At 40.0% G+C, this 13,132-nt stretch overlaps 1 non-coding gene across 1 annotated transcript; it reads right to left on the reverse strand.

The window, feature by feature from the left end:
- Positions 1-797: 797 nt before the first annotated feature.
- On the reverse strand, positions 798-904 carry LOC145110499 (small nucleolar RNA R71). Its single transcript, XR_013709878.1, has one exon. It is a non-coding gene; the product is annotated as a small nucleolar RNA R71 (small nucleolar RNA).
- Between the last annotated feature and the right edge of the window lie 12,228 nt (positions 905-13,132).

Consider the following 13,132-nt stretch of genomic DNA (forward strand, 5'->3'; position numbering starts at 1 on the left):
TTTAGCCTTGAACTCGTCGAGTGCAATCGAAGCTACTCGACGAGTCCATCGCTGAAACTCAGTTTCGTTTTTATTTTATTTTTGTTCTTTTTATGCGTGTTTTCTGTTTTGTTTACAGTTCGTTTATGACCAGGGGAGGAGGTACACCTTTGATTCCACCGCTTGAAGACCCGAAAGCAACCTTGAGGAAAAACAAAGGCAAGAACATAGGAGAAACCGCAACATCGAAGAATTCACCGTTGAAGAATCTAAAAGCTGTTTCTAGTAAGAAAAAGAGCAAGAAAGAAGGAGAATCCAGCTTCTCTTCAGTGGCGGACAAAGACCCGAAGAAGGAGGACACCGAGTACGAAACCGAAAGGGAAGAAACCGAATCCGAAGAAGGAAGCGATTTAGAAGGCGAACTAGCAGACCCCATGGCTAACATCGATAAAGTTCCCATGGGTGAATGGAAGAAAAGGATGTGTGACGACACCGGCCCGGGACTCGTGCAACCCGCGATTCCTGCAACTGCCACCTTTGAACTTAAAGGCCACATACTTGCTCAACTTAAGGAGATTCCATTCTACGGGAAGGATCATGAAGACGCATACAAGCATCTTGACGAAGTCAATGACATAGCCGACTACTTCAATGTCCCTAATGTGGCTCGCGACACTGTCTTGCTTCGTATGCTACCTATCACATTCAAGGGAGCTACAAAGGATTGGCTGAAATCACTTCCCCCAGGATCCATCACTACATGGGCTAAAATGAAAGAAGAATTCATAGACCAGTTTTGCCCTCCTTCAAAAATAGCCAAGTTGAAGAAAGCCATAGCTAATTTTGAACAACAAGCTGGAGAGTCACTATATGAGGCGTGGGAAAGGTATAGAGGCTTACTAAGGAATTGGCCACATCACGATCTAAACAGCCAACAAGAAGTCTCCATTTTCTATGATGGAGTAAATGTGACAACTAGGCAACTCCTTGATTCGCAAGGACCACTTACAAAGAAAGCACCCCCGGTGATAAAGGCCCTAATTGAAGAATTCTCTAAACACTCTAGAGAATATCATAACCCAAGAAATTACTTGACTCAAGGGGCGGTGAACTCTATTACTGATGACATCGCAACAATGATGGCAAAATTGGAAAGCATGGATCAAAGAATGACAAAGATGGACCAATCCATCCACGCCATTAGAGTGGGTTGTGAAAAATGTAGAGGACCTCATCTAACTAAAGATTGTGATCTTGACGAGAATGGGAATTGGAAGGTGCAAGTGTGCTATTCAAGTGGTGATAGGTTTGATGACAATTGGCGAAAACCAAAGAAGGAATGGCTACCTTATGATGAGTACAAAAAGACAAGGGAGGAAAAGTATAAGCAAAAGGAGAGAGGCTTTTATCAAAAGGAGGAACCGGTGCATGAAAAGAAATCAGATTTGGAAGACATGCTTACAAGATTCGTGGCCGCATCCGAGAAAAGACACAATGATACCGATGCTACACTCAAAGATCAACAAAATATGTTGAGAGAACACCAACTTATGATGAAGGATCAACAAGCCTTGCTTAGGAATCAGCAAGCATCTATTCTCAACATAGAAAAGCAGCTGGGGCAGCTTGCTCAACAAGTGAATGAAAGAAGACCGGGTGGACTTCCTAGTAATACCAAAAGTAACCTAAAAGGTGCACATATAAATATAGTGACAACTAGGAGTGGGAAGATTATAACTCGATAACCCCTATTCAGCAAGAAGAACCTAAGCTGGTGCAAAAGGGTAAAGAAGAACATGAAGAATCACAGAATCCCGATCCGACTCGCCGAGTTGATGTTACGGACTCGACGAGTCCCCCACCTGAACAGAAAATCCAGCCTCCTGTAAAGCCATATCAGCCTCCACTTCCCTTTCCGGCTCGAGCTAGACAAGAAAAAAATGAAGTTGACTACCAGAAGTTTCTGGAACACATAAAGGCTCTCCAGATTAATATGCCATTCATAGAGGCGGTTGCACAAATGTCGAAGTATGCCAAATTCCTCAAGGAGATTCTAACTAATAGAAAGAAGATGGAAGAGGTGAAGAAAGTGGTCCTAAATGAGAATTGTTCAGCTGCCATGTTGAACAAACTACCTAAGAAGAAAGGTGATCCGGGAAGCTTAACATTGCCTTGCTAATTTGGAAACTTAGCTACCATTTATGCATTGGCTGATTCAGGAGCAAGTGTAAATCTCATGTCATACTCATTTTTCAAGAAATTAGATCTTCCAGAGCGAAGGCCAATTCTGTAACGTCCGTAGATCCGAGCCAGTCAATTTAGAGATAATAGGGGTCGAAAACGACTTTTCGACAAAAGATCATTTATAATAAATAATCTTAACCAAGTTGTACAATATGTCTCAAGGGTTCCGTACATATAAAGAACGCCGAAATCCGAATTATAACGAAGAAGTTATGACACGTCGAAGTTTCGCGACGGAACCGACACGACACCGGGAAGCGTAAATAGTGAATTTATGATAGAGCGACTTTTAGCCTTAGTGACCTAAACGAAAGTCATAGAATACGTTAAAGTGAGAGCGTCCATAAAAAGAACGCCCAAATCTGACTTTGTATGAGGAAGTTATGATTTTTCGAAGTTTCGACTTAGCAGTGTACAGCCCGAAGTTCGAATATTAGATCGAGCGGTTTTAGCCGACACAACCTAAACAAGAATCAAAGATATCGTTAATCATAGCGTAATGATAAAAATGCATACGAAAACGGACGTCGGATGAGGGAGTTATGAATTTTTAACAGACCAATCGTGTCCCGGCCTGTTAAAAATATAACTTTTAAAATAAATCAAAATTAGCTGACGGAGTCTAAACGAAAGTTGTAGAGTACGTTCCCTCCTACGCGTGGATATAAAGAACGTTGAAAACAGAGCTCGTATGAGGAAGATACGAATTATTGAAGTTGGAACTCGAAAATGCGAAGCCTGTTGCGAGATTGACGACGTGGCAGCATCCGGACCGTCGATCGCTGATTGGAGGAACCGCTTCGGATCGCGACACGTAGCCTCGCATTACACCCCACGTCCGAGGTCGATTACGCTCTACGTACTCCGGTCTTATCCGGGTCTGATGCACGTGCGAGACAGCTGGATGCGAGCTGGCAGCCTCATCCGAAGCTACGCCCAGCGTAGCTTTCGGTACGCCCAGCGTACCACCGAAGTCTGGCACTATAAATAGAGGTGCGAAGTGCTCCGATTTCTCACACCAAAAATCTCTTCTCTCTCTAATTTCTTTCTCTCTCTAATTTCTTTCTCTATCTAAAGCCCCAAAGCCCCATAAACTCTAGGGAACCCCCTAGCACCCGAAGGAAGCCCCGAGGCTCCCGGAGTCCCGAGAAAAAGGGTCTTTCGGTTCGGAAATGCTGCTCCAAGCGAAGCCCGATTTTCTATAAAACCCGTTATAAGTGAGCTACGCCTACGCTATTTTTAATATAACTTTTATTTAACTATAGTAATATTATTAGGAACTTAAAATAAATATTTGGGTTATTATTATGAGTTATATAGAGTGTTGTTTAACGCTTATATAATAATAATAATAGCTAGACTATTAATCAGTCACAGTTAACGTTAGACTAAACCCTAGTGGTATTGATACTAGGTTTTGTCAAGGGAAAAATTGTTTTGAGATAACGAAGCGTTGTCTGAGTTCGGAATCACCACCTAATCAAGTGAGTGCATAGTCCCTTTCATGAACATGATTTTAATACAAGTATTGATTGAAGTATTAATTATATGTTTATGTGCGAGTTAATTGATGTTGCCTGAAATACGTGTTAAAAAACATACCTGATTATATATGATGATTTAGGATAAAGAGTAAACCTAAATTAATTATGAGGAATATTGGACAGTATTTTCTTACGAGTACAAGTGAGTTATACTCAGAGAATAGAACTTTAGTATATGTCATTGATCCGGGAGCATGGATTAGACATAGTCATTGTCCCTAGTCCGAGAATATGGATTGGACATAGCCAACTGTCATTAATTCGGGAGTATGAATTAAGACATAGTTAGTCGTCCTTAGTCCGGGAGTATGGATTAAGACGCAGTCAGTCGTCCTCAATCCGGGAGTATGGATACGACATAGTCATTCGTCGTTAATCCGGGAGAATGGATTTCACATAGACACTTGTCCCTAGTCCGAGAGTATGGAATGGGCACAATTATTGAACCATGAGCATGAATTAGATCCGAGAGTATGGGTTAAGTAAGAGGTAAAATTTAAGGTCCGAGAGTATGGATAGTCTCGTTGTAAGGATTAACGTGGTGGGGTAAGAGTCGCTTATATATATATGGTGAAATTGTATATTTTGTGAGTTCTAAATTATATATATGATATAGCATTGTGGGATTGAAATCCCTATGTACTCACCAGGTTTCCCAACCTGACTCACTCCAGCTTATTTCTATCACAGGTGTCGATATGAAGTAACATTACACTGAGAGATTTAAAAGAGATGTAGATCACTAGTGATAATGAATGTAAGTTCTGTTTATACTTATGTTTCTGTATTGACGATGACATCCCAAATGTTTTTAAAAAATGAATAAAAAAATACATTTCTTCGGAAATGCTTTGATAACGTATTTATCATGTTTTACTGGGAACAAATTCCGCAACACTTTTCCTTTAAAGGTTACTCTGATTTTCAAAATAAAGCATAAACAAATCGGTTTTTTCTGGCCGTGAAAATGGGGATGTCATAAATTCGAATGGTGATTCACCTAGCAAATAAAACGGTCACATTTCCGAGAGGAATATGTGAAGATCTATTGGTGAAGGTTGATAAGTTCGTGTTTCCCGCGGACTTTATAGTTTTAGACATGGAAGCGGATCCTCAAGTCCCGATAATACTTGGAAGACCTTTTCTTAACACCGCAAGTGCTATAGTTGACATGCGAGATTCTAAACTTACCCTTCGGGTAGGAGACGAATCAGTCACTTTTGGAGTTGATCAAGCCATGAAACATCCAAGGAATAGCGATGACACTGCATTTTCGGTTGACATGTTGGAAGAGTTGATGGAGGAATGGAACGAAGATGAGCCGAACAAGTCCACCGTCACACATGAAGAAGAGTTGATGCGGAAAGAGACCTGCTGGAATTAGAAAGACTGCTCGAGGAAGCTGAGTATGATGATCTGAGCAGAATTGCAGAACACCCAACTCGCCGAGTTGCCTCGACACACTCGACGAGTCCATCCGAAGAAACCCGATCAGTCGCGGATTTTACAAAGGACTCGACGAGTCCCCTCACTGGACTCGACGTGTTCAACATTCAGAACACGAAAACTGAACTTAAGGCACTACCAGATCACTTGGAGTACGCGTTTCTTGAAGATGGCCAACAAAAACCTGTAATTATAGCCGTTGATTTGGCCAAACATGAGAAAGAAAGCCTTGTGGGTGTACTAAGGAAGGGGCAAGGTGCTATAGCATGGCAAATAACCGACATAAAAGGAATTAGTCCAGCTTATTGTTCTCACAAGATTAACTTAGAAGATGGAGCTAAAGTTGTAGTACAACGCCAACGAAGACTTAACCCGAACATGCAAGAGGTTGTGAAAAAGGAGGTGGTTAAACTCCTAGATGTCGGGATCATTTACTCTATCTCTGATAGCCCATGGGTGAGTCCGGTGCAAGTGGTACCAAATAAAGGAGGAATGATGGTAGTGGCCAATGAAAATAACGAGTTAATTCCAACAAGAACAGTAACCGGGTGGCGTGTTTGCATTGACTACAGGAAATTGAATGATGCCACATGCAAGGATCACTTTCCATTGCCATTCATCGATCAAATGCTCGAAAGACTCTCCGGCCATTTATATTATTGCTTTCTTGATGGGTTTTCGGGGTATTTTCAAATTCCAATAGACCCACAAGACCAAGAGAATACCACTTTTACATGCCCAAGTGGAACATTTGCATATAGACGCATGCCTTTTGGGTTATGCAATGCACCAGCTACTTTCCAAAGGTGCATGATGGCCATTTTTCATGATATCATCGAGAAGTTTATGGAGGTCTTCATGGATGATTTCTCGGTGTTCGGGTCATCTTTTGAAGATTGCTTATCTAATTTGGACTTGATGCTAGCTAGATGTGAGAAGACAAACCTTGTCCTTAATTGGGAAAAGTGCAACTTCATGGTGAAAGAAGGAATTGTACTGGGTCACAAAGTTTCAAGGAAAGGGATAGAAGTGGATAGAGCAAAAGTGGACACAATAGCTAAGCTACCCCCTCCAACTAATGTAAAAGGGGTAAGGAGTTTTCTTGGCCATGCGGGATTTTATCGTCGCTTCATTAAAGATTTTTCGAAGATTACTAGGCCTTTGACTCAATTACTCTAAAAGGATGCCCCATTTGATTTTTCCAAGGAATGTCATGAAGCATTTCATTTGTTAAAGGAAAGATTAACCACTACTCCTATCATGATAGCACCAAATTGGAATCTTCCTTTCGAGCTAATGTGTGATGCTAGTGACTATGCGGTGGGAGCTGTTTTGGGATAAAGAGTTGACAAGCATTTTCAGCCGATCTACTACGCAAGCAAAACCTTGAACCCAACTCAAGAGAACTACACTACTACCGAGAAGGAGCTACTAGTTGTGGTATACGCTTTTGATAAGTTCCGCCCTTATTTGGTATTATCCAAGACCATAGTTTTTACCGACCATTCGGCCCTAAAGAATCTTTTTACTAAACAAGACGCTAAGCCCCGATTGATATGTTGGGTCTTACTTTTGCAAGAGTTTGACATTGAAATACGTGATAAAAAGGGAATGGAAAATGTAGCTGCCGACCATTTGTCAAGATTAGCGAACCCGCATTTGGAGGAGTTGGAAGAAAACAAGATTGGAGACGATTTTCCCGATGAATATCTTTTAGTAGTATCCGGAGAAATGCCATGGTTTGCGGATATAGCTAACTACTTAGCAACCAAATACATTCCAAAAGACTTAACCCGCCAACAAAAGAAGAAATTTTTTTCAGAAATCAAGTACTACTTTTGGGATGAGTCGTATCTCTTCTGAAGCTGCGCAGACGGAATGATAAGAAGATGTGTATTCGGGAAAGAAAGTCGAGAAATCTTGGCACACCGTCATAGCGGGCCCGCCGGAGGACATCATGGAGCACACTACACAGCTAGGAAGATTTTTGATATTGGGTTTTATTGGCCCATAATTTTTAAAGATGTTGCTCAATTCGTCAAAGAATGTGATTCGTTCCAACGAGCGGGGAATATATCATCCCAAAATGACATGCTCCAACATAGTATTCAAATTTGTGAAATATTTGATGTGTGGGGGATTGATTTTATGGGACCTTTCCCAATATCCAAAGGGAATAAATACATCTTGGTGGCGGTCGATTGCGTGTCTAAATGGGCGGAGGCACAAGCTTTACCAACTAATGATGCTCGGGTGGTGGTGCGATTTCTAAAGAAGTTATTCTCAAGATTTGGAGTTCCTAAAGCTCTTATTAGTGACCAGGGCACTCACTTTGCAAATGATCAATTAGCCAAAGTGTTGAAAAAATATGGGGTACATCATAGGTTCTCCACATCTTATCATCCACAAACTAGTGTGCAAACTGAAGTGACGAATAGGGCATTAAAAAGGATTTTAGAGAGATCGGTTGGAGGAAATCGAAAGGAATGGTCGGATAAATTAGATGATGCACTTTGGGCCTTTCGAACAGCTTTTAAAAAACCTATTGGTACTACACCATATAGGTTAGTATATGGAAAAAAATTGTCATTTACCGGTAGAAATAGAGCATAAAGCTTTTTAGGCTTTAAAGATGTGCAATTTTGATTTGGTTGAACTTCGAACCAACCGGTTGATGAAAATGAATGCCCTTGAAGAGCTTAGAAATGAGGCCTACACTAGTTCCTTGATATACAAAGAAAAGACAAAGAATTAGCATGACAAAAGATTAAAGGGTAATAAGGAATTTCATGAAGGACAAAAGGTGTTACTCTTCAATTCAAGGTTCAAACTTTTCTCGGGCAAGCTTAAGACACGATAGGATGGTCCATTTATAGTGAAGCAAGTTTTTCCACATGGAGTTATTGAGCTTATATCGAGAGACGGAACTCCTTTCAAGGTTAATGGACATAGAGTGAAGAGATATGAAGAAGGAATTCCAAGAGATGAAGGTCTTGAAGAAGGGATGCTTCTAGGAGGAACTACAGAAACTTAAAGCGGGAAGGAGTCCAGTTAATGACTCCTTAAAAAGAAGCGCTTTCAGGAGGCAACCCGAGTTTAGAGTTTTCTTTCTTTTTCCGTTATTTTTCATTTTTTTTAGTTTTTCTTAGTATCTGCTTTTATCAATCTTCTTCTGTGCTTATGATGATTGCTTGAGGACAAGCAATGTTCAAGTGTGGGGTTGGTGGCATACAATTTTAAAAATTCAATTTCTTATCAAACAGAATGAAAGACTCGACGAGTCCCTAAACCTACTCGGCGAGTACATTTAAGAAATCCCAATTAAACGCGGAATCGCGTTACTACTCGGCGAGTAGACGTGTCTACTCGGCGAGTCCACGTATTTACCTGAAAAAAAAAATATTTTTTTTCACATTCGGTAAAAGGGGTTTTTTACCCTAATTGTAAAATACTTCAACATTTCATACAGCCGCCGCCCATACACGACGAGCAAGGTTCTCTCAAGCTCTCATCTTGATTTCTTCCGTTTCCTTACAAATCCAACTAAAAGGTAACCATTTTCACTCTTAATCTTTTAAAAGTTTCGACCTTTGGTGGAGTTATATCCTTAATTTCTGAAAAAATCCCGATTTTGACTAAACTTGGACTTTAGGGTTTCGATTTCTTGCTAAATGAGGTCGTTTTAAACAAAATTTATTATATATTCATGCTTAGTGAACATACCGAAGCAAACCCATGGATTAATTTATAGAATCGAACGGTTAATTTCACCCGACTGGATTGGACTCGCGCAGTTCGTCCTGCTCGCCAAGTCGGTTCGTGGACTCGGTGAGTCCGGGTCACAGATACTCAGAAATTTTGATGTTATTAACTACTTTGTGTTTTGTTTGTGGTTTTCTTGATTCTGTCTTGCAGGAATTATGTCTAGGCGGGGACAAAGTTCAAGGGGAGGCGGTTATGGGGACCTCCCGTGGTTAACTTTTCCACAAATAACCTCCAAGCCTTCACTTGCTCGCGCAAAAAATAAGCTGGAAGCGTTAAGGTGCAATGAAATATATGTCCCCAATGATATTGACTGGCTTTGGATTGGTCAAACTGGGTTGGAGGAAGAGTTGACCCCTTATTTGGTCAAGTCTTTCAACAATGATGGGATGACAGTAGTTTGTGATGGTTAGAGTCGACTCTTTAAGATTCAAGAGCCTGTTTATCAAGAATTGTGCTGGGAGTTCTTTGCTACCATCTCCTTCCGAGGTGCTAGTGACTATTACAATCCAAACACTATTACTTTTTGTCTTGGAGGGGAGCTGTGTCAATGCAGCATTGCAGAGCTCGCATGGGGGATGGGGATATATGATCAAAATGTGATTATGTCTGAAAATTTTGAAACATTCCTAGAACATTGTCACAAAGACTTGCCCGAGGGAGTGGTTGCATCGACTTGGTGGAACACAATCGTCAACCGGGTCTACATTCCATCATTTGCTCAAGAGGGGAGTATCTGTTCCCCAATTCAACGCTTGATACATCGTCTGATCGCAAGTACTATTAACATGCGAAAGGATGACGATAAGGTCCCTACTCTTGACATTTTCTACATGTGGAGCATTATCACTCCCGACGTTTTCTGTAATTTGCCATATTGCTTTGCAAAATATTTAGCAGAGGGGGCGGTAAAGGAGCAGATCACTTCAAAAATTAATGGGGAATGTTTGTTACGAAGCTTGCAAGAACATATGGTATTTTTGACCAAGGGGAAGCTCGGATGTTGACCATGATTCCTACTCCTCCTTTCAGCACCACTTTATTTAGGAGAGCAAGAATCGTGGAGGATTTTGGTGGGGGGCATTTTAGCATCCCTAATGCGGATGAGGTGTTGGTACCGGAGGAGCCGGGAAGAAGGGTAAGGCAAAGGAGGGAGCAAATCCGGGAAGACCCACCGGTCATTCCGGTGGATGAAGAGTTACCCATGGATTGGTACAAAATTGAGGTAAAAAGGTACCAAGACGACCTTGGGAGAAGCATGAACTATAACGAGTCATTTGTTTATTTATTTGAACAAATGAATATCGAACCAAGGCACGGACCCGAATTCCCCTATGTGCCAAGTTGGGAGGAAAGAGTGTAAGCAAGGAGGAACCAAGCTAGTGGGAATGGAGCAGGAGGAAATGAGGAGGAAGATGAAGATTGATATTTTTATGGTTTTATTTGGTTGTTTGAAGACAATTTTTATTTGTTTTGTGTGTTTTGAATTTTTATTTGCTTTTAGGACGATAAAGTAGGAATTTGTTTTTTTATCATTTGTGGTTGCTCTTATCTTTTCGGATTGAGGCTAGGATGCATGCAAGAGTCTCAAATGTCAAGGCTAGAGTAAGGGTCGGGTCTAGAAGAGAATGTGTAATTTTTGAGTTTAAGGTCGACTCCGTTATCAAAGAGGGTTTAAGAGTGTTGCTTATTAAATAAAAATGAAGGAAAGACACTAAATTATCATACCCGGCCACATCAGGAACGGACTCAGAAGCAGAGGATTTATTTATCACTCAGTGATGTACTCGCTGAGTGCATATCTTGGGCTCGGCGAGTCCGCTTGCGAAACCACGACTTTTCTGCTAAAAGCCCTTCTGCTCGTCAAGCAGCCGTATTCACTCGGCAAGTTAATTCCCGAAGATTTTTCGAGACTATTTTCCTGCATATTTGGAGCTGTACCACACGATATTTGACACCCAAGATATGGATGAGGTGTTCCCATGTTTAAAGTCAATTGAAGATGGAGCTTTCAAAGAAGAAAATCAACCTCGCAACTCCTATACCAGGGGAGTTTGTTCCAATTCTCTCTTTACTTTTATGCTCTTTTTCATGCACAACATGCAATGGGGACATTGCATAATTTAAGTGTGGGGTAGTGGGTTGGTTATTACACTAGTTAATTTTTTTTTTAAAAAATAGGACTTAATTTAGAAAATTTGGTAAAAAGCAATTAGGAATCATGCTAGCGTTATGTTTGATGATTGCATGAAGACCCAAATGTTTAGTTGAGCCTATACACGTTATAGTGCATTTGTGGCCCCCTTTATTCTAGTGAAATCATGGGACAAAAACATAACCTCGCGTAGTTTGAGGGATGCAATATGTTTAGCATTGTGTACCAGAAATGTATCCGGAAAATTTTTTATCTTTAATCAATAAAGGTTGAAGTTGAGCGCCCCTGCTTAAGCATGTAGGATTTGAGAGAAAAAAAAAGTGAGTTACATGAAAAAAAAGAGAGAATTACAAGAAAAGTTTGAATAATTTTGGAGCAATTAAAGTGAAGATCAAAAGATCAAAATTCCGAAGGATCAAAAGTTGAAGATACCAAAAACCAAAAGTTGGTGAATTCAAAGGAATAAAGATCAAGTTATAAAAGAGTGAAGAATTCCAAAAATAGCTCCATAGTGGTATCGAAAAAGTTGTAATCTAGATTATGTATGCTTGGGTTGCTCAACCAAAAATACCTTGAGGCTAGGAGGTTTTCTAGGGATGGATTCGGAGGGATGCATAAAATGAGCATTGTTCAAAAGAAGTGGGCAAGTGTTTATGAGGATTGTGAGTATTTAGAATTGAGGGGGGTTCTTAGGAAAATTTTAGACACAAATGCATGCGTTGCGGTCTTGACATAATGGTTGGGTTTGATTGGGATTGTCTTATGTAATATTAGTGTACTAAAATTCAGTTTTGCTTGGGGGCAAGCAAAAGTCAAGTGTGGGGTATTTTGATATGTGCATATTTAGCTATATATTTAGTATAGAATTTCATTATTTATTAGCTAATTATTTACATATTATGGACAAAAGGTACTTAATAGTGTTCAAATTGTATTTTCAGTTCGAAAGAGAAGCGCGAAGGTAAAAGGAAGCAGGAGATACGATCGAAAGCTCGGGAACTAAAGAAAGAAGAAAAATGCTAAATCCTGAAGCTACTCGGCGAGTGGGGACGTCTACTAGACGAGTACATACGAAGATTCACGAAGCAATACGTAAAGTCCTTGCCGTATACAGATTCTTCAAGGGGACTCGACGAGTCGGTTGTCTACTCGACGAGTAGCCCCTGTTTTGAGTTATCTATAAATAGAAGCAACAAACCCGAATGGAGGCTCTCTCTGGATTTTGGGAAGCTTACTTGGCGACTAAGGAGACTGCTGGAGATCTGAAGAACGTGAGAAGAACCCTAATCCTCAATTCTAAGAAGAATAAGGCAACTTAGGTTTAATTTTCCACTTTACCTTTGAATAGAACTATGTCTAGCTTGTTTGAATTCGTTTTTAGGTTTTTATCAACTGTAATTATGAACTAATTTCGTTAGTTCCTGTTTAGGGTAGACAAGTTTGCTCCTATGGATTAATTTACTATTTTGATTAATTGTTATGTGGTGAATCTTGTTAAATTAAGCTTGTTAAAGACCCTTATGCATTAACCATAACTATTTTCTGTTAATTGCTAAGTAATTAAGTTGCATGAACATCTCTTAATTGCTTATCTCATATGATTTATGTGAACACATTGCTATATGCCTAGGAATAATGAATATGAAACTAGGATTAACTAGAGAATGGGTAAATTAATGTGTGAGCTTGTGTGATACACCGTCAACGAGAGGTTAATTGAATCACCCATTTAATTAGCTAATTACAAGTCTTATTTAACCCGAATAATTAAACTAGGGAATTTATTAGTTTAATCACTTGATCACTGCTTAAATTAATTTATTTTCTAAGGATTGGTAATAACGAATGTGAAATTCATAAATTAAAAGTAGGATAAAACTAGTTAGTTTAACACACATCAGGTAGCATAGGGTTGCAACCTTTTCACCAGAGTATTTGGGCAGTATGTTTGTTGTGAGGTATTTCTTATACCATGAGAGAGTCATTAGTGGGACTAAGATGG

Source organism: Lactuca virosa, chromosome 4 (assembly GCF_052849685.1).
Source record: "Lactuca virosa cultivar CGN04683 chromosome 4, Lactuca_virosa_CGN04683_v6, whole genome shotgun sequence".
In the NCBI taxonomy this organism is placed as follows: domain Eukaryota; kingdom Viridiplantae; phylum Streptophyta; class Magnoliopsida; order Asterales; family Asteraceae; genus Lactuca; species Lactuca virosa.